This window comes from Protopterus annectens, chromosome 2.part0 (genome assembly GCF_019279795.1).
Source record: "Protopterus annectens isolate FY-2018-M chromosome 2.part0, PAN1.0, whole genome shotgun sequence".
NCBI classification, from domain to species: Eukaryota; Metazoa; Chordata; order Ceratodontiformes; family Protopteridae; genus Protopterus; species Protopterus annectens.
This window is the reverse complement of record NC_056728.1, coordinates 1,495,877,605-1,495,899,754: the sequence shown is the minus strand read 5'-3', so window position 1 is coordinate 1,495,899,754 and position 22,150 is coordinate 1,495,877,605.

Below are 22,150 nucleotides of genomic sequence, written 5' to 3'. Positions count from 1 at the left end.
GACAAAGCTTTACTATAGGCACAGAGAATCAAAAGTTAATATTTTGGTAAGAAAAATGGCTTTATTTACAAACCAGAATACCGAAATAAAGCACAGATATATTTCCCATAAAGGAAGAGAGGCAATACAGAAATGTGATGTGTATAACTAGCAATAGAAAACATAAATGAGGTTATTGTCATTCATCTTATTTACAGGAATGATCTACATAGTGTAGACAGACCAGAACAGATAATGCATTTCTCAAAGTATGTTTTATTATTCCCAGTGTTGTCGTTACTGTGGGATTAATAGAATAACAAAACACAGAAAAATGCTAAACACTAATCATGGTATTTTATGAGAAATAAAGCCCTATGTCTGTATACTGTACCCTTATAACATGACAGATTCCTGGTAATGTTATGAAACTTTGTCGAACTTGGAAAGAAACAATGCTGAGGGCAGTTGTGGTTTCATTTCTGATAAGGTTTGCCCATGTCTTGCCTAAAGCTATTATGTAAACTGAAATTGAAATAACAGAGTAAGCAATACCAAGACAAAGAGAAAAGACCACAAAGTGTAAGCTCATCGCTTCAAGATAATGACACAAAATGTAAGGCAAATATAGGGCAAAAAGTTACAGTGAGGTAAGAGAGAGAGAGAGAGAGAGAGAGAGAGAAAGTGAGAGAGAAAGAGTGTTTTGTGTGTGTATTGATATAGATATATATATATATATATATATATATATATATATATATATATATATATGTATGTATATAAAGAATGAAAGAGAGAGAGGGGCACTTATGCATGTATATGTGGTTTATTTATTAAAAATGAATGGTCAAGATGTAGTTATTTAACTTAAATGGACACAGAGGGAAAGTATCAGAAATTGGAACATAGCAGATATAGTTATATCTAAATCCATATTTATTTCTATCTGGCTAGTTTTATATATATATATATATATATATATATATATATATATATATATATATATATATATATATATATACACACACACACACACACACACATGCGCGCGCATGCGCAACACACACACTCTTGACACTCAGTGCTATTTTTTTCTTCTTCATAAAATTAACTGTCGTTTATAAAAAACTGTTTTATCTGTGGTGCTCCTATGCCAACATTTTTAGTTTTAATTTGTCCAGACCCTCTTTGCACATAGTAACCACACCATTTAGGATAGGAAGACCATTTATTAATAAAAAAAAATACAATTAAATCAATATGGTCAAATGTCATAAATTCCAACATAAATCACAGTAGGTAGAGTTACCTCCTCACCTTCACCTTACTGTTTTCATAAAGCACCATTAAGTCAATCTGCTCACTTAAACTCATCGTTCTGTTAGAAGCAGCGTAATGTTGCTCATGTCTCTAACCAACCACATATTTGCAACCCAAACATGAGTAAACTATAAGAGGGAAAAGAAGAGGGGTTCAGCACAGCCCCTCTTCTCTGCCACCAGCCTGACAACAGGTTGCACCCTGGTCTACAAAGACCTAACTAACCTTTCCAAAAACAATGAAAGGTGCACATTAAAAAGGTCCAAGCCCAAATAATTTAGATGTACCTCTTCATCCTTAAACCAAATCAGATCTCTGGCACCCAAATCCCTATAATAAATTATATGAACATCTAGCTGGCCCAACATTTTTGAAAGATGATGATTAACAAAACGATGAGCTCATTCAATACCCATGAAACTAGCCACACACCTCCAAACCAAACACACTATATCTTGACCAAACTATGATTATACACAAAAACTTTCACCTCAAACTTGCTAACTCCCACACTATCCCTTCTACTAGCTGCCACTTACGAACTCTCCCCAAATCATTACCTGACAAATTGAGGACCAAAATAAGTAGCATCCCACTACTGAACTGAATATCTTCCTGATTTTCCATAAGGTGATGCCACCTTAAACCTCTAAAACCTTGCCAAAACACTTTCCACCTGTACTGACATAATCCATCTCAGCTCCATCTAGTCTAATTACAGCTTGCGTGGCTGTGCAATACACAAAAGAATGGTCCAATACAATAATATTCCCACGTAATGTAAAGGAGAGAGAGACAATAATTAAATAAATAAATAAATAAAAGTATTAACTGCCAACACAAATCATTGCACTTACCTAACATAAAATAACCCCATCCATAACCACTGCCAAATCCTCTTTATGACCACCATCAACCTCCCTTCTCTAGCCAAATCAGATGCCCTCCCATTCGAAAAAGAATCTGTGGAAAAACTTTCACCCTGAAAACTTAAACATTGAAAGCTTTCTGTATCAACAGTATAAAATGGCTGGCTCCTACCACTCTCCCACCTCCAATACTGCACACTGAATCCTGTGGTTAACCTCCATAAGCAGGTAATCGACAGAATTCCAGCCACTAACCATTACCCTGACAGTAAAACGTTAAGGGCTTGTTCCATCTTACTGCCAGTTACTACATAAAAAAAAACCTTTACCTCTTCTTTACCTATTACCTCACTTTCTCCCCAACTAGCCTTCCTTTCTAAACATTAACCCTTACACTCCCATCAGTCACCTAATCCCTTCCTATTAAGTGAATACCCCCAATTCTAGTTATCTTCCTACAACCCTTCCAAGCAGTGTTGTTTCTTGACAAATTAGTCTATGCTCAAACTAGGTATAGTTTAAGTAGGATTCTGTTTTTAGATGATGCTGCATTTTAAGTCCTGTCTAAATTCACAATCTACTTTCATCCAGTTTTCATTTCTCATCTAGCTAGTGTTCTATCCAGTTCACACACACTAGTTCATTTTGTCACTGATTCAATAATTGACTCATAGATTGATTAACTTATTCATTGTTTGTCATCTCTGATATCCCATCCAGTACTGTACAGGACGTAGAATATATGCTGCTAAGCAGTGCACAGAATACAGAGAACTGTACATATTTTATGCTTGTGATAAAATATGTGAACCAACTTTTTGGTCAGTTTGTTTTATATATTACCTTCTCTGATAATAAACATTGCATTTATGCATCATATGTATTTCCTTTCTGTCCATTTACATCTGTTATTTTCCACATAGATTATGGAGGTACATACAATTACAATGCATTAGAACATTCATTGATTCTCCACTTTACAAAAGACAATGCCAATTAAGAATAACAGCTAACAGTGACACAACTGCTACGAGGAGTAGAAAGCTATGATGAATTGGGACCCAATATATCACAGTTCAGGCATATACTCTCACTCTCACAGATATATGTACCTACAGACAATTTAGAGGACTACCAATTCACCTTTTTTATATCTTTATGATTTAATGCAAAACTGAAGCATCTGACAAAAACCCATATAGAAGGTGGGAGGAAATTCACACTCTGTATGTCCAACACCTCTATGGAGAGCAGAACTGGAGAACCAAGTGCCATGTCATTGGGAGGCAGCACTGTTAATGCACTTACTTAAAGCTTCTTTGTATGTCGTTATCTATAGTACATTACTATCCAATGATCCACTCAGTGCCGTACTGACTTTATACAACCTATTTAGTTATCAGATTCCAAAGAGGGTTTTGTTGTCTCAGTGGGTGCCATAACCAGCTAGCAATTAGTGTCTAAGAGGATTCAATCCCAGCCATGCTCGTCAGAATGGCATTTATGCATTTTGTAGAGTTTCTGCATAAGAAATATCAAGCTAAGAAATATGACATCTCTTGTCTGCTATTAAATGTTAATTAACATGATTATCTGCAAAACAGTATTGAAATTGTATTTGTAATGAATGTGAAAAGGACTGCAAAATGTATTTTATAATCACTATTTATGTAGCCTATTCCCTCATATTTTAATCAAGGTTTGCATTTATTTATTTATTTTTGAAATGTTTAATACAAAAGTTTGAATACTATTTTTAAGAATCTTTATTTTTTTAACCTTGAGTGTCACAATGCCTTTTAAATTGACTTTTCCATGTTCTATACAAAATATTATGTACGCGTTTAAAAAAAGACTGTGATGTATATAATGTTGAAGTTATAATTTGTGGAATTTGTTAACTGAGACTGTATGATTGTTCATTCTTCACTGGTATATAGTTTTATAGAATTAACGCATTTATACAGACATATTGATATTTCCTTAAGTTCACCTTTGTTTTGCTTTAATGAACCACACAGTTATATGTCTACTAAACAATTCAAACTTACCCAGGTAACATGGAATCACACAACATCTAAATTGCAAATTGCACAGTCTGCATTAAGGAAATAGTCTAAATTACAGTTTATAAAATCTTACGGGTAGTTGCAAGGTAGCTGTGGTTAATCCCTCAATAAGTTGTCATTTTGGAAAGAACAGTCTCCAAAATCATTTCGTGCTACTTTCTTGTCTGCACATAAATGTCTTTGTCTCCAAAAGCTTTAATATTTCTTCCATAACATTTTGAGGGATTGTTGCTAAAACCATTTTCTACAAAACAGCTTCAGATTGGGCTCATGCATCAAAGAAAAGAAAACAATTGCTTCTGGAATTTTAATGAAGAAATAAATCAAATTTCATGTTGTCTTTTATGGATGGACATATAAAATGAATAAAAAGGTTGTTAATATCCAGAATGCATGCTCTTGTATGCCTAAAGTCACAAAAATGAATTAGATTTATATTTTGAAACCTTGTTAAAATGAAGACAACTGAAAGATATGCAGCTGTAGGAGTTTTTACATTTCAGAAGACTATCCTGATCTGATGTGAATGCTATAACATATACAAGTTCCTTGCAGAGTGCCCTACACAAGGACATTCCTTCTGTCTCCATCCCTCCTCAGATGAACTGTGGCATAAGATAGTTCTAGCGCACCCCTTCTCTCTAGATAGTCTCACCTGTTCTCCCCATACCATCTCTACCAGTTACATGAGCCACAAACTGAATCTACATTATCTAAACTGTAGTCAGGGTTTTATCCCCCCTACCATTGTAGCTGACTATTCTGATATGATGTTGATTCTAATTTCGATGACACTAATTTGTACTATTTCTGTATATTCTCAAGCTAGCTTTTCTACCTACAGGGATTTCAGTGAAACTCAGTAACAAATTTGAACAAATCACTTAGTTGCTTTAAACTATGGAATATTAACCATAAAATGCTACAAAACAACAATAAAAAAAAATATACACATATATGCACACATGAATACACACACACTCACATGTAGAGAAACATATACAGACACACACATGCACACACACACACACACACACACACACACACACACACACACACACACACACACACACACACACACACACACACACACACATACATTGCAATTGCATTTTTCACATGATGTCAACTGAGTAAATGGGTATTTTAGGTCATTATTGTATTCTGTGAGATGAACAGATGCGCAGAAAAAAAAAAACTGAATATAATGCAGCATATCAGGATAACAAAGCTAATGTGTATTGACCCAATGCATTGCATGTTGGCCAAGTGATACATCTGAAAAAAAAAGCCGTCTGTCTATCTATCTATCTATCTATCTATCTATCTATCTATCTATCTATCTATCTATCTATCAATCTATTTATCTATCTGTCCATCTACTGTGTCGAGCTTTATTTCTATATAAATCACAAAAGAATCCAGCTAAAAGTACAAAATCTTGCAGTAGTGGAAATGTTTATTTTCAGACACACCAGATACTGTATGTTTTTTTCGTGAAAAAGAACTTTGTCAGTGTGATAGTAATCAAACAAGTAAAGCATCTTATAAAATAATAATTCATCACACAAACAAATCATGTGGACAACAATCCTTATCATTTGAATAGCATAAAGACTGGACTGAAAAATATACGAAAAACAAAATACCAATATAAAGTATTAAGTCATCTATGAAAAAAATCATAATTTGTGAAATCTGAAAAGTGAAGTTTGGCACAGACTAATTTGTCACGGGACTGTTTAATGTGGGATGGGAGGGTGCTGGGTGGTGGCTGTGCTAAGTTATTTGGGTGGCTGAGAAGGGTTAGGAAAGGGTTAAGTGAGATGGGATTTGAAGGGAAGTGATGTAGTGTTAGGGGTGTGGCTCGAAGGGTTTTTGAAAGGAAATCCATAGTGAATAAGTACATTTTGGTGTGGTCTTGTTGTTGAGGCAAGATCACATCCCAGCCGACCTGAAGTTGTGAGTGGGTATTTCTAAGCAGTGAGGTGAGTACAGCTTTGTTGGGTCTTTAAGGATTCTTTTTTTCCTTATAAAGGATATATAAGAAGGCTAAATGTAGTGTTAGGTCTGTTTCTAGTGAGGGGCTTGTTTTCCAGTTAATTGAGGCCGTAGTGTCATCGGCTTTTGGATGAAAGGGGTATTTTAAGTGGCTTGTTAAGTTATTAGGAAGTTTTTTGTGTATTTATTAACTTTCCCTAGGGGGCTAGGGCTGGGCCATCCTTAGGAAGAGTTTTGGTTTAAGTATTAACTTTCCCTGGTGGGCTAGTGTGGTTTATTCTTTAATTAGTAATGTTGTGTAATATTATGTTCCCCGGTTGTCTAGTGCTGTGCCATTAACTTTCTTGCTACTGTTTAGCTTTCCCTGATGTTCTAGTGCTGCGCCATTTATATGTTTGCACCATTTATAAGTTTTTTGTAATATTATATTTCTCGGTGGTCTAGTGCTATGCCATTAAGTTTATTGCTACTGTTTAGCTTTCCCTGTTGGTCTAATGCTGCATAGGTTTTGTGGTAATTTGTGGGCTGGTTTCTGACGTTAACGGCCAGATGTGCATACACAATGGTGATGGTGTGGCGCTCTATAGATATTAACAAAAAAAAAGAGAGAGAGAGAGAAATAAGTAAGGAGACAGCTGCTTATCAATTTGCTTTTCAAGCAGTTAACCCCCTAGCCTTTCATCCCTGGGGTCTAGTGTTGGTGCGTGGTGGTAAGTAAAATGGTTGTGTTGTTCTGTGGTGGTCTAGTGAGTTTGTGCGATATTTGAGTGGGGATAGAGTAAGAGGGTTGTATGCATGTTTTGTTCATTCCCCAGTGGTCTAGTGCTGGTGTATGGTGTTTGTGTGGGATGGCTGTTTGATCATTTGTTTCCTGGTGGTCTAGCAGTTTTGTTGTGTGGTATGGCTGTTTGATTTCTTCCCTGGTGATATAGTGTATGGTGCTTGTGTGGGATGGCTCTTTTGTTGGTTTGCTTCCCTGGTGGTCTAGCAGTTTGTTGTGTGGGATGGCTGATTGACCTTCTCCCTGATGATCTGGTGTGGTTCTGTGGTGGTGCATGGTGATGGTGGAGTCTGGTTCTTGTTCCTTGTATGGTTTCCTGGTAGTCTAATGCTGAAGGGGCAGAGCATAGATGGTCTGCTTTCCCAGGCCTGTCAAGCTGTGCAGCTTTCCGTGCATGCGTGGTAGTGTGGGCAATCCTTGATTGCCAGTTTTCTGTATATATAGGTTAAAATAAAACAAAAAAAAAAAAAGAAGAGAGAGAATGTAGACAATTCAGCTTGCTGCTGATGCATGCTTAGACAGGAGAGGTATGTGTGGTGATTTAGATAGGATTGACATTAAGACTAAGCCATGATGATGGGGCAAGTTTTTCTTTTTTTTCCTCTGGGATTTCAGAGGGACCTAGGGCGATGGTGACTACAGTGTGTATGGCTGGAGTACGAATGGGTTTGTGGCAGAATAGGTAGTTATTGAGATCAACTTTATTGTGCCAAGTTTTTATTGTCATTAACTTCTTTGTTTCTTTCTAGGTGATTATGGCAGAGGCTTTAATACAGAGATGGGCCAGTATTGTAGCACAGGCTGAAGATTTGCTCAATGCCATTCCTGCTAAAGTATCAACAACTAGCATGCAGGGTGGGACCATGCGTAAGAAGTGGCAGAACACTACAACCTGGGCATCCAGGGTGAAGAAAGCCAAGCAGACAGCATTGGTGGATAAGGCTACAGAGGTGATGCCCCCCCCCCCCGTATCAGCAGCAGGTAATAATCCATCAAGCTTGGGAGGGGAGAGGAGATTGGAACAGGTGCAGGGGTGAGGTAGGGGGCAGTGAGGGTGTCCATAGGGGGCTACTGGGTAGTGGTTTTGAGGCTTTAGCCAAGTGTGGAGGGGTTTTTGAGGATACCCTGTCCCTGTTAGATCAGGAGTTAGGGCCAGATGTCCATGAGGTAGGGTCTAATTTTGGTTTATGGCTGGGGGATTGGTTGACATCACAGGCCCTGTGACAGGAAGGGGCTCCCATTTTAATGACCCCACACATATCTCTGTTAGCAAAGGAAAAGATTTGTAAAGGGGAGTCCGCCAATATTTTTGAATTGATTGATGCAGATGGGGTTCAGCAGTTGAGGGAAGCGGAGACGGCTAATGGGAAGGACCTCTTGGCTGCACTGGCTGCCATAGGTTGCAAAAGGGTAGGGAGGTTTTGGGCTAAAACATGGGATAATTGGGTCCTAGGTTTCATTTATTATATGGTGGTGTGTTTGGAAAGGGACACTTCGCTGGCTCTTCCTCTTTTGACTTATTTTTTAACTATTAGGGAAGCACAGAGGTTGAAGCCCAGTTATGCATGGTTATGGTATGACCAAAAAGTTTGCAAGTGTAAAGCAGTAGATAAATCTATGTGTTTGGAAGTCAGACATCTGGACATTTGGCTGTCCACCATGATGGATACCAGTGGAGGTGGTAGCAGATTATCTCAGCCATCTGAGGGAGGTGCAAGGATATGTTGAGCTTTTAATGCTGGTAGGTGTTCCTGGGTGGGTTGTAGATTTGCTCATATTTGCTCAAAGTGTATGGGGGCACATGCATTTACGCAATGTGGGGGGTGGGGGTCAGGTTGGAGGTCAGGCACCACATGTTGGGGGTATAAGAGGTTGGAATAGTTCCCGTTCAGCATTGCTAGACAGGAGTGGCCAGGCTAATTTTTGGGGTCAAAGGGGGGGGGTCCTTTCAGGGAGGTAGTTTGAGGAACCATTCCCCTATTAAGGTGAATGTATTGAAGGACTTATTGACACATTATTCGCTGATGTTGTTAGCGGGGGAGTTAATAGAAGGCTTTTCCAAAGGGTTTTTCGATTAAGTCCACATTGGTGGGGGGTCGAAGGGTGGGGAGAAATTTGAGGTCTGTCAAGGGCAGGGAGGTGATTTTGCAAGAGATAATTGACAAAGAGTGTCAGGCTGGGATGGTGTTAGGTCTTTTTTGTTACTCTCCTTTCCCTAACTTTGAGGTGTCACCATTAGGTTTGGTTCAAAAGAAAAAGCAGGATGAATTTTGCTTAATTCATCATTTATTGTACCCTGTGGGTGAGTCAGTAAATGATTTCATTCCCAGTGAAGAGGCTAGAGTAACGTATTCATCTTTGGATGATGCAGTTCGAGTCATTAGGAGTTTCAAGGACCTTTGGTTAGTTAAAGTAGATACTAAGTCAGCTTTTCATTTGCTACCTGTGAGGGAGGAGGATTGGCCATTATTAGGCATGGTGGTAGGGGACAACTTTTATTTTGACATGGCCATGCCTATGGAATGTGCGGTGGCATGTGCTGCTTTTGAGAAGTTTAGCTCAGTGTTGCTCTGGATATGGCAGCAGAGGGTAGAGGATCAGTAAGCTGTACACTGTTTAGATGATTTTTTATTGGTGGGGGAAGGTAGGCAAGGGGTGCAGGTAACTATGCAAGAGTTTCTGTGGATGTGTGGGGCCTTGGGGGTACCTTTGGCTAAGCATAAGTTGGAGGACCCAGCGAGGTCCTTGTAATTTTTGGGGTTGATGGTAAATGCAGAGCAGGGTTTGTTTTGTTTGCCTCCAGGTAAGATGGTTAGGCTGCGGGACAAGATCATTTGGGTGAAGTCTAGGCCTAAGGTTCGGGTGAAGTATGTTATGGAATTGTTGGGTTTGTTGAACTTTGCATGCAGGGTGGTGCATCCTATGTGGATGTATTGTCAGTCTGTGGCATTTTTGTTGAAAGGACATAAGAATAAGCATCACAGAGTACGGGTCAGTAAGTTGGCATGAGAGGATTTAGATTTGTGGATGGAATTTTTACAACAGTTTAATGAGATTTTATTTTGGCAGTTGGATTGGGTTACACAAGTAGAACTGCAGTTGTTTACTGATGCAGCTGGGGGGGGGGGGTCAGGAATGGGTGCTTACTTTTCAGGTCAATGGTTTGCTGTTACATGGCCGGAGCATTGGTCAGAGGAGTTGAAACGGGATATTGCCTTTTTGGAGTTGATGCCAATTTGGACGGCTTCGGTGGTATTGCAGGATTGTTTGAAGGGGCAGAGGGTAGTATTCCATTCAGATAATTCTGTGGTGGTGAGAGTGCTACAGATAAAAATGGCTAAAGCACCTCGCTTGTTATTTATTCTTAGGAAATTGGTGTTGCATAGCTTTCTGATTAACCTTTCTTTTACAGGATTGCATGTACCGGGGGTTTCAAAAGAGATAGCTGATAGTTTGTCTCATTTTCAGTTCCACAGGTTCCGTCAGGTGGCACCAGAAGCGGCTTTGCATCTGTCAGTTGTCCCACCCTGCATTTGGCAAATTGGGCAATAGCGAGTGGCAGTTTGGTGCAACAATCATGTGCGGCATCCACGAGATGAGCCTACAGTAGGGCATTGCTTGAATTTGACAAATATTTGCATCAGTTATCTGATGAGGACTGCGTGTGGTCTGAGAATTTACTATTACGTTTTCTACTCATGTTGAATGGGCAGGGAAGGGGAGTGCAAATGGTGAGGGTGGTGTATACTTGGTTGATTGGATTAAATGATTTCACTAGGTCATGGGTGGTGAGTAGAGTGTTAAAAGGGTGGGCTAGAGTTGAAGAGAGCAGCACGAATAGGAGATGGGCAGTTATGAAAAGTATTTTAAGAATGTTGTTAAAGGGTTTGTATAAAGTGTGTGGTTGTTTGGATGAGTATGTGTTGTAGTGTACAGTTAGTGTTTGGATGTGTTGTGGTGCATTTTGTGTGTCACAGTTATTGGGTTCATTGGTATGGGAGGATGTATTGATATTACCTAGGGCAGTACATATGAGATTGCGTTCTTCGAAGACAGATCAGGAGGAGCTTGTCTTGGAGGAGGTAGGGGTAGCTTGGAGATGTCAAGTAGTTTGGGGTCTTTGTGTGGGGTACAGAAGGGTAGAATTCAAGGGTCAAGGGTTGTTTTTTTCAGCAGTGAGTGGTAAAGCACTGACAGGTGAGCAATTGCATGTGGTTATGAGAAGGGTGCTTTGCAGTGTGGGTTTGCAAGGGGATACATTTTCTTCACATTCCTTTTGGATGGGTAGGGCATCGGATCTTGCTAAGGAAGGTAGGTCAGTGGAAGTAATCAAACGGGTGGGTCGGTAGACATCCAATGCCTTTTTGAATTATATTAAATAGTTTGTAGAGGCTTTGCTTTTTAAAAAAAAAAACTTTTTTTTTCCTCTCTCTCTTCTCTTAGATCAGAGAAGGATCATCATTTTTTACCATTCCTTCATATTCTGGGCTGCTAGGCATGCGGAGGTTAGACCCAATGGCATAAATCCGGGTTTGGATCATTTTGGCTTAAAAATCATTTGGCATGGCGTTAGAGGGCTAAGGTGGAGTCAAATATTGCAAGAACTTAATGGGTTGCAGGTTAAGTGAGGGTTGCCATAGGTGTTAGTAATTAATTCAGGTGGCAATGATTTAGGCAGGGTACTGAAGAGGCAGTTGGTTTGTCAAGTTTGTGAGGGCATTTTAGCATTATGGAGGATGTATCCGGGGATGTATTTTATCTAGTCTGAGATTATTCCTTGGTTGGTATGGAAAGGGGCACGGAATTTTGCCTCCTTGGAGAAGGATCGCAGATATGTCAATTTTACTTTGGCAAAATATTTGGGGGAAATTGGATACATACGGTCCAGCATGTAGAGTTTGACAGTAAGGATCCAGTGTGGTATAGACTGGATGGTGTTCACCTCAACAATTTCAGTTTGGATTTATTTAACCTTAATTTGGGTTTGAAGGTGGAGGATCTTATGAAGAAAGATATTCTTTGAGGGGAAACAGCCCTTTAAGGGCTGGTGGGCTGACCCTCTTCTGCCCCCCCCCCCCCACAGGATGCTGGATGGAAAATTGGTAGTTGAAGGAATTAAGGTGAGTGGGGACGCTGCCTTTGTTGTTTATCCAAGGTGAGCGAGTACGCTGCCTTGTCTTTGGCTATTGTATATATGGGTGAGCGGGGACGCTGCCTGTATGTTGATTTGATTGATGTTTGATACAGTTTTTTTGTTCCCTTAGCTAACTGTATTCAAGGGGTGAGCAGGAACACTGCCATTATGTTGTTTATGTCTTTTATGTTTCAATAAAGTTATGTTATTAAGCAATTTATCGCAATAAAGGTCGTCAAACATCTGTGGGTGTTTGTGTATTTATTAGGATCATGACAAGTAAAGTTTGGCACAGATGAATTTGTCACTGGACTGTTTAATGTGGGATGGGGGTGCTGGGTGGTAGCTGTGCTAGGTTATTTGGGTGGCTGAGAAGGGTTAGGAAAGGGTTAAGTGAATTAGGATTTGAAGGGAAGTGGGGTAGTGTTAGGGGTGTGGCATGAAGGGTTTTTGAAAGGAAATTTAGAGTGAATAAGCACATTTTGGTGTGGTCTTGTTGCCCTCCCTGCCCGACCCAATTGATTTTGGTTTGAGGTTATTGGGGGGAGAAAAGGGTCAGGCCTGACCCTCTTCTGTTCACCCTCTCCTGGATGGTGGACGGAGAATTCTTAGTTGTGAGGAATTAAGGTGAACAGGAACCTGCCTTTGTTGTTTATCCAAGGTGAGTGGATACGCTACCTTGTCTTTGGCTATTGTATATATGGGTGAGCGGGGACGCTGCCTGTATGTTGATTTGATTGATGTTTGATACAGTTTTGTTGTTCCCTTAGCTAACAGTATTCAAGGGGTGACTGGGATCACTGCCCTTATGTTGTTTATGTATTTTATGTTTCAATAAAGTTATGTTATTAACCAATTTATCACAATAAAGGTCATCAAACATCTTTGGGTATTTGTGTATTTATTAGGACCGTGACAAAAAGTATTTATTAATATATATATATATATATATATATATATATATATATATATATATATATATATATATATTTCAAATTGTATTCATGACAACTAACTTAAAAATAATAACTGTAATAAAACCAAACTATTCAATTCAATTTATAAATCAAGTATATATAAAATAATCAATATTCATAAGTGTTCATTTTGGTTAATAAACCATATTTGATCAAGAGTAAATCATTCACCTTATTTATACATCAAAACATTTCCTCATTTAAAAGTAGTTGTTTAAATACACATCAGTCTAATCTCCATGTTTTTTGAATATTATATAGCATTTGATGATTCTGAGTATGAGGTAAAGCCTGAGCCATCATCCATAAAATGTGTAACAAGTACATCTTTGGTTGATATAACCCAAATCCCTGAATATCAGAATTTAGATAAGTAACAAGCAGTCTGGTCTCTTCTATGGTACACTGGTCTCTTCTATGGTACACTTCCATATCATAAAACAATCATCCAGGTATCATCTTTGGAAAACAGTTTTGGACAGAAATGAATTTTGTTCAGTTTTATAAAGCCAAACTCCTAATAAAGTAGCCACAACAGCTCTAATTCTGAGTAGTAAATAACACTATTTTTAACAATAACAAAATAAAGTTAGAAAATTTCAGAGAAAACAAGTCAGAAACTTGCAAAAAATATCTCACCACATGCAGGTGTATTTCACAACATATACATATATACTGTACACATGACTTGTAAATCAAGAGTGTACATAAAATATATATTTTCTAAACTGATGCCATTCATGGTCTTTAAAAAATTCATTAGTAGCCTTGATGTGGGACTTAACAAAAGAGAATAAGGATGAAGGGCCTTTCCCTTAAAAAAATAAAATAACAAAGGTTCAGTCAATTGCCCACAACTTGAAACAACTGGTTGTGTATTATTATGTATCTTTGAAAGCATGCAAACTACTCTTAAGAAGGATCCTGCATCATCAGTTCTGACATAACCCAAAGTAATAATTGCTAGTGACCTTTGATAAACCAAACATTCATCAGTTTTTAACTTTAACCAATGGCTAGGGTCAATCCAAAGTTTTGTACAAAGAGAGGTATCAGAAAGTTGTCTGAGAGCTTCTTCATCATAATGCAATCATTGCCAAACCACTACCACCTTCCTTTTATTAGTCATGGTAATAGCACAACCAGAATTTCTACTCACTGTCCTTTATAGTTGTCTTTCATATAAAGACACATTACTATTAAAATGACTTAAAATAGTTTTATGTTGGATAATACCACTCAGCAACTGCTGGTCAGAAATCCTTACAGACAGATGATATGGGGATTGTTTATGGTATCTATCTATCTATCTATCTATCTATCTATCTATCTATCTATCTATCTATCTAATATACAATTTGTTTTTACAGTTAATGCAGGATTTGTGCATTGAACAGCATTTCTGTCAGATTGAATGACAATCCCCATACATCTGCATTTTTCACATTAGGGGAGTTAGGGCAGTACATTTATTTCTTGAAAAATCTGCTTTATATTCTGCAAATTTTAATAATTCCCTTGTTTCCCTAATTAAGTTAGTGTTAAACTTTTATGTATTTATTTATTATTATTATTATTATTATTATTATTATTATTATTATTATTATTATCATCACTATAAGGTCACTGTTGTCATCAGTTAAATGATAAAGCAATGGGGGCCACTTTAGCCTCAAAATATGCTGACCAATGAATGTGCTGCTTTTAGGCTTTGATTCCTTATGATTAATTTATAAACTTTCACTTGCCAGAAATGGAGATGTTTTGATGCTTTCTTGACATTTGCTGGCTATTGTGGAGGGGTTCTGTCAGCACACTCAAGGAATTTGTTGTGTTTATTAACAATAACAATTTTGGTTTGAAATGTATGCATTTTTAGTCCGTGGATATTCCAGACATTTAATTATTATATCTGCTCACTAATCAATTAACAAAACTAGAACAGAATTTCTTACTTACCCAACTCCTGACAACAGCAGTTCATACACAAGGTGACCTAGATGCATGCTAATTTATGGAACAAATGTTTTTAAATTTAACTCTATTACAGCAACAATGGAAGATTTTCTTGACAGTTTTTTCACTGCCTTAGTGGACATGTAACATTTTTTATATGAGAGGGCAAAATTTGGCCAATGTTTTTCTTCTTTTTAAAGTACATATGAAATATTACAAAACTGATAGACTAATGTTAATGCCTAAAGATGATTTTACCCTCATGGTAAATGTTCTTTCTGCATGCACATATGTAAGATGAAGCACTTTACTTCAGTGAATACAAAGTAAGATGTATGAAATTAGACACAATCTTATGTTCACCTAAGCGGGTGATCCATATGGCTATATGTGCATGCGGTGTATTCTATGTTAGTCAGATGTGATGCTCTTGGACACATTCTACTTCTCTCTACCTGAGTGGCATCAGGTCTGACAGGCATAGAAGTGCTATGTATAAATAATCTTAAAAACATAGTAGTGCAAGCTTTTTATATATGGGTATACATAAGGTAGCTGTCCAAGTAATCCATAAATCAATGTGGCAAAAAAAAAAACTCTTACTAGAAAAGAAGAGACTTGGATTACAAATGTGGGTGCCCTATATGTCCATGTCTGAATAAATGCAATTAGCTCAGTATGAGATTTTTGATGTTCATTTTTTAATATTTTCCCTGATATGGGTAGTTTATTATTTAATATATCCAGATTTACCATAATGTATTTCTTATTTACTTAATTGGTATTGTATATTTATTGCATAAATTATAATATTTGATTTATTTTTGAGGGGTTGCATGTATGCACTTTTTGAATTAATCACAAGATGGAGGTTTTTCATTATTTTTGAAGGGTGGATACAACAAATGTATGAATATAATATTGTAAATAGAAAATGTCTATACAGTTTGCTACATATAAAAAAGTAAAATTTATAAATGTAAAGTATATTCATTAGCATAAAAAAATCATAGTGCTTTATTACAAATATAAAAATATATATATCCAATGATAAGCTGAAAACTGTAAATATACTGAAGTAACTACATTTCTAGGGATGTTGTTTATATTGTTGTGATTTTTGCATCTCATTTTACATTGGAAAGATAGAGAGAACCCTTGGAAAAAGAACTGAAGAACAGTATTATGACATCTGGAGTGGTAAGGCTAAGAATATATTATACAGACATACAATTGTCTGTGTTAATTTTGGTAAGTTAAGTTAGCAGTTTTAGATACTGTGCCTTGAAACTATAGAGGTGGTCCATTGAAGGTGATGACTGAGTACAAATAAGCAATTTGGCTTTTGTATCTTCATGCAGGCACACCTCTTGGTTGCAATAGCAATATGCTAATAAACAGTATATTGAAATTATGTGCAACTAAGCTTTAAAAGGTCTTACATTACATTTTTTGTATATTTTAGTATATTTACAATTTCTAAATGTTTAAATTTCATTAGATATATACTTTTACACTATATATATATATATATATATAGTTATACACACAATCACACATTAATATATATATATATATATATATATATATATATATATATATATATATATATATATATGTATATATATATATATATATATATATATATATACACACACACACACACACACACACACACACACACACACACACACACACACACACACACACACAGACACACACACACACACACACACACACACACACACACACACACACACACACACACACACTCTCTCTCTATAGGTTGTCCACATGTTTTTAATAATATTTAAACAACATTATTCAAACATTAGTGTTGGTATAGTACTGTGGAGGCATGTTATTCTCACTAGTCAAAATACATTCTCTGTTCTATTTAAGATCCATTAATATTACTAGTGAATATGCTTTAGATTAGTAAGATATTTCTTTTTATACATAGTAGACTCTGTAGATATCATATGTTTAAGAAATTAAAAAGAAATATTCTTTGATGCTTTAAAATTTATAAAATGTATTTGGATGTTTTTAAATATGTCGTTACCTGACAGGAAATTTTCTACATGGAAACCTCACTGGAGGTTTCAAACAGATTCTGATGAAGTCTTAACATATTTGTTAAGATGAAGGTGCTTATCCTTGGTTTGCGGTCTTAATAAAGTCTGTCTTAGTTTCCTTTTTCATCCACTGAGGAATTTTTGTCGAACTATAGTGGGATTTGTTGGGTTTATTGTTTTTTCTTCCTGTAACTGCTGTGTTTTGATGACTATTAGTTTTGGCCAACAACACAATTAAACAATATGTCTCCACAGGATTTATGCAATGGCACTGCCATGAATGTTGGCATTTCTGCACCACTTTTTGACTGGGTTTCTTTGGTTAAAGACCTTACAAATCTGATGGAGTTACTGATTCAGTGGGTTAGAGTCAGTCAAGTATTCCCTGTGAGCACAGAGGATCAGTGGGATGGTAGCAAGAAAAAATGACCAATAGTCTACTCCATAGTTTCATCAGAAATAGTTGATTTGTGAATTTTCATTTGTGGGTAAGATCATGTGGCCAACTCTGGTGATTCCAGATAAAATAAAAAGATTGATTGTGTGATGATGTGGAGTGTTGCTATCTGTGGCAGGGATAGTGGGGCAGTGCATGTGTGGCATGTGCCACCATGGTTAGCTAGAGTGTTGTGGGAAACTTTGTGTCATTTGACTATCACAGTAATCTGTACAGATGCTTATATTGAACATGTATCAACAGTGTTATTATAACTGATTAAATGTATATGTTAAAGAATTCTGGAAGGGAAAAGTACAAGTTTTTGAAATTGCTCTGTAGTTTTCAGATTCTGCAACATATCTTAGCAAAGCTCTGATTGTGTATTGTACTAGAATCAGGTGATCAAATATAATGTCATTCTATAACCAGAGCTAAGAGGATGGATCTCACATAGCAGTTTGTTTTGTTTTCTTTGGAACCTGATGTAAAAGATCTGTCAGTTCATTTCAGTTCAGAGTTAGTTTGAAGCTCATCACCTTGCCTTGTGGAAGTTAATATTTGAACATCTCTTCTTGCCTTTCTGTATTAATTAAGTTAGCTAGGGAACAGTTATTCTTTAGACAGTCAGGAAATACAATGGGATTAATTAAGTATTGTTTTCTTCATGTGTGTGAATCTGTCCAACTGTGATATTTTATTTCCTCTATGATTGAAAGTTTGGGGTTTATTGTACTTAGATATTTAGTATTCTCATGTTTTCTATTTTATTATTTGTTATTAAATATGTTATACCTTTCATTATGGATGTTCTTTTAGAGACTACATTTAACATCTTGAGAGTACTTGCACTTATTTTAGTGACACCTTGGCCACTCTACCATTTATATTAGTATTGCTTTTACTCAGTATAATTTGTGCCCTTGGAAGAGCCTTAGAGTGGTTGACTGGTGACAGTGTGGTTACCTTATAAACTGTGAAGAAGGGTTACAACTAATAAATCTGTGCCAGCCTTTACCAAGAGTTTGTGTGTGTGTGTGTGTGTGTGTGTGTGTGTGTGTGTGTGTGTGTGTGTGTGTGTGTGTGTGTGTGTGTCTGTGTATATATATATATATATATATATATATATATGGATCTACTTCATTACAATGAAATTGCACTTCACAGAAACCCAAAACAACAAGACCACATAAACGAAACCCCACAACAATGAAACCCAAACCACAAAACACTAACACAAACATCACAAACACACAAATATGCACACAACAACCCCAAAGTACCTAACACACAATACTACAGACCATATATGCAGGGGGCAAGCCCCCCTGCACCCCCACACCCCCTTCTTTATTATTCTGACTCTGAGATCGCACAAACAGACACACAAGGCACATTCGCACCCACACATTACATTTCCTCACAAACACACACCACACTCACAACACACACTTACACACGCCCCTACCCCTCAAACACACACTTACACCTTCATACTTATCTGCATCGCAACACCAGCACCGCTAGATCACAGTCCCGTAATGTCTAAATTTAAATTTCGTGCTCATAACTCTGACATCGCACAAACAGACACACAAGGCACACTCACACCCACACATTACATTCCCTCACAAACACACACCACACTCACAACACACACTTACACACACCACTATCCCTCAAACACACACTTTCACATACATACTTATGGGCATCGGAACACCAGAAGTGTTAAACACAATCCTGTAATGTTGGGATTTTGAATTTCACGCTTCTGGGGTTTTGATGTTCTGAAGTTTCGAACATCTGTTCCCGTTCTTCCAGGTTTCATTCATATGAACTTTCGTTCATATGAAGGGAACCATATATATATATATATATATATATATATATATATATATATATATATATATAGATAGATATATGTAGTGTATTCGGACTTTGGATCCACACGCTGAACCTCTTACTGCAACAAATCTGACCAAAAACTGTGTAAATGGGGGTGAAGGGGCCCAAACTAGGGAACTCCTGTAAATATAGCCCTTATCCTATTCTCCACAGCTGAACAGTTCTGCCTTGCAACAACATAATAAGGCCTGCCAAGTCCTGGACTCATGGCCTTGAAAACTGTGATCAAAGCAATGTACCATTACAACAACTGAGCCTTAAAAAATAGTGATGACATCCCAAACATGTCAGGTAGTGCAGTCATCCAACAGCAGGGAAAGGAGTCTGTAGAATCATTCAGGTAGTCTATATATACATGTATATATGTATGGAGATGCATATATGTGGACAAACATATACATGATACATATATACATGGAGAGATATACATCCACATATATGCATTCATATATATAGAAAGGTTAATATATATATATATATATATATATATATATATATATATATATATATATACATAAATATATGACAGCTACAAAGACATGGCAATCAGAGGGTCATGATGCTGCACACTGGAATTCTAAATCTGGAAACTCACTCACTGAAAGTATTTCTTAAAATGGGGAACAATGACATCTGTGCTGCAACAGAGACCTGGATAAAGGCAGCAGGAAGCACCCATGCAGTACCAGCCTATACGTAATTCCACAACATTTGGCTATAGAATGTGGACTGAAGTGCCAAAGGTGATGGTATTTTTATATTCATAATGGATGCACACACCTCCAGAGTGGTAGAACAACATTAATCATTACAGATCCTGCAGGCATAGCTGACATTGAGTAAGACAGTGGCTCAGGTTGTAGCCTGCGATAGGTCCCCATACATTTCACAAAACTCACACTCCATGTCCATAAACACCCTGGAGAATATTAGTGCCCAACCTAGCACTCTCATGCTGGTTGACTTCAACTACCCCACCATTAAGTGGGAAAGCTACTCATGTACCGATGCACATGCCCATCACATCGACCTGGTCCTTCCTAGCATGGGCGACTGTTGCTCTACACCAGTAGTCAACACCTCACTTGTTATATCTGAAGACAAAGTAATTACCTTTGGAAATCCACAGCCATCCTTCCCCCACTGCACAACTAACCACCATGAAAAGCCTTTCCAAAGCTAACTATGGCCTCATAAAAGCAGAGGTGGCTAACCACACATCAGCAAATGGAGACTAGTTGCATGACAGCTGAATCAAACAACAATGCACTATGAACATGTACACAAATGCATGGATACTGCCTTACCCAATACAACCAGGACCCTCACCTCCAAAAAAGGAAGCTGATCTGGTGGTCCACTGCCATAAAGAAACTGTACAACAGAAGGATGGAACCAATATGGAATAAGGTGAAGTCCCAAGACAGGAAATAAAGCCTCGCTAACCTCAATGAATAGTTGAGATCCCTCATAAAATAATACAACGCTAGCTGTGAGAACAGACTTGGAGCACATAGTAAAGACAACCACAAGGCCTCATACAGTTATATAAAGAATCTCCAAGGCAATGCCAAGAATTGTTCTGAGCAACTAGACAATGGTACCTCCCAGACTGAGACAACAAATAATGCCAATATACTGGCTGGCATCTTGAGTGCAAACAGTACCCCTCACACCCCCCAAAGGACCAATCACAATACCAGTACACAAGAAGGCACCCAGTATTACTGCAGCACAGGTTACAACACCACTGTCCAAGGCAAAGAATACAGCCTCTATGGGACCTTAGAATATCCATGGCTGTGTTCTACATGAACTACAAAGTGACCTGGCACCTTACCTGTGTGTCCTGTTAAAGCACGGCCTCATCTCAGGCTTTGTCCCTACTGAATTTTCCACTGCTACAGTCACCCGCCCCACAAATGAGGTGTAACTACAGACCCTGGGAAATACCATCCCAAATGCCTAACAGGTCTGTTATGTGAAGCTATGGAATGCATCATCACACACCTAATAAACATGGATATGGGAATCTGCAGACTCAGGATCCCACACAGTTTATCTTTGTGAAGGGTAGGTCATACCTGCTCTTTCAACCTGGTCAACCTCTTGCTGTCAGTCACCTGAGCTGTGGAAGAAGACAAGATGACACCTACAGCCTTCATTGATCTTGCCAAAGCCTTTGATAACATTCCCCACTCACTAGGCTCGGCATCACCCCCCTATCACTAGATTGGAACAGTGGCACAGGGGTAGATTGAACATGCTGCTGTCATATATTGAGTATATAGTGAGTATTTACTGACTGCATTCCCCAGAGTCCACAACAGATATACCAAGGACACCAACTGTCTGGTGAACACACAAAACATGATAGACCAGTCTGTGGACAGTGTACCAGTGGAGTGGTATGTCAGAGACATTTCACTGTGAGTCATGATATCACACACTAAATGCATGTCCACATAAACCCTGTCAAGCTATCAATCCACCATGTGTATAACAACATTGATGACATAGAAGCTATTCACAAATTTGGAGATATGTCCCCCATATTGGTTGGCTGTCTCCACATGTCCTGTGATGTATTGCTACCCACTGTATGTAAATCTGCAAGCCACCCACCTCTGTAATATCCCTCA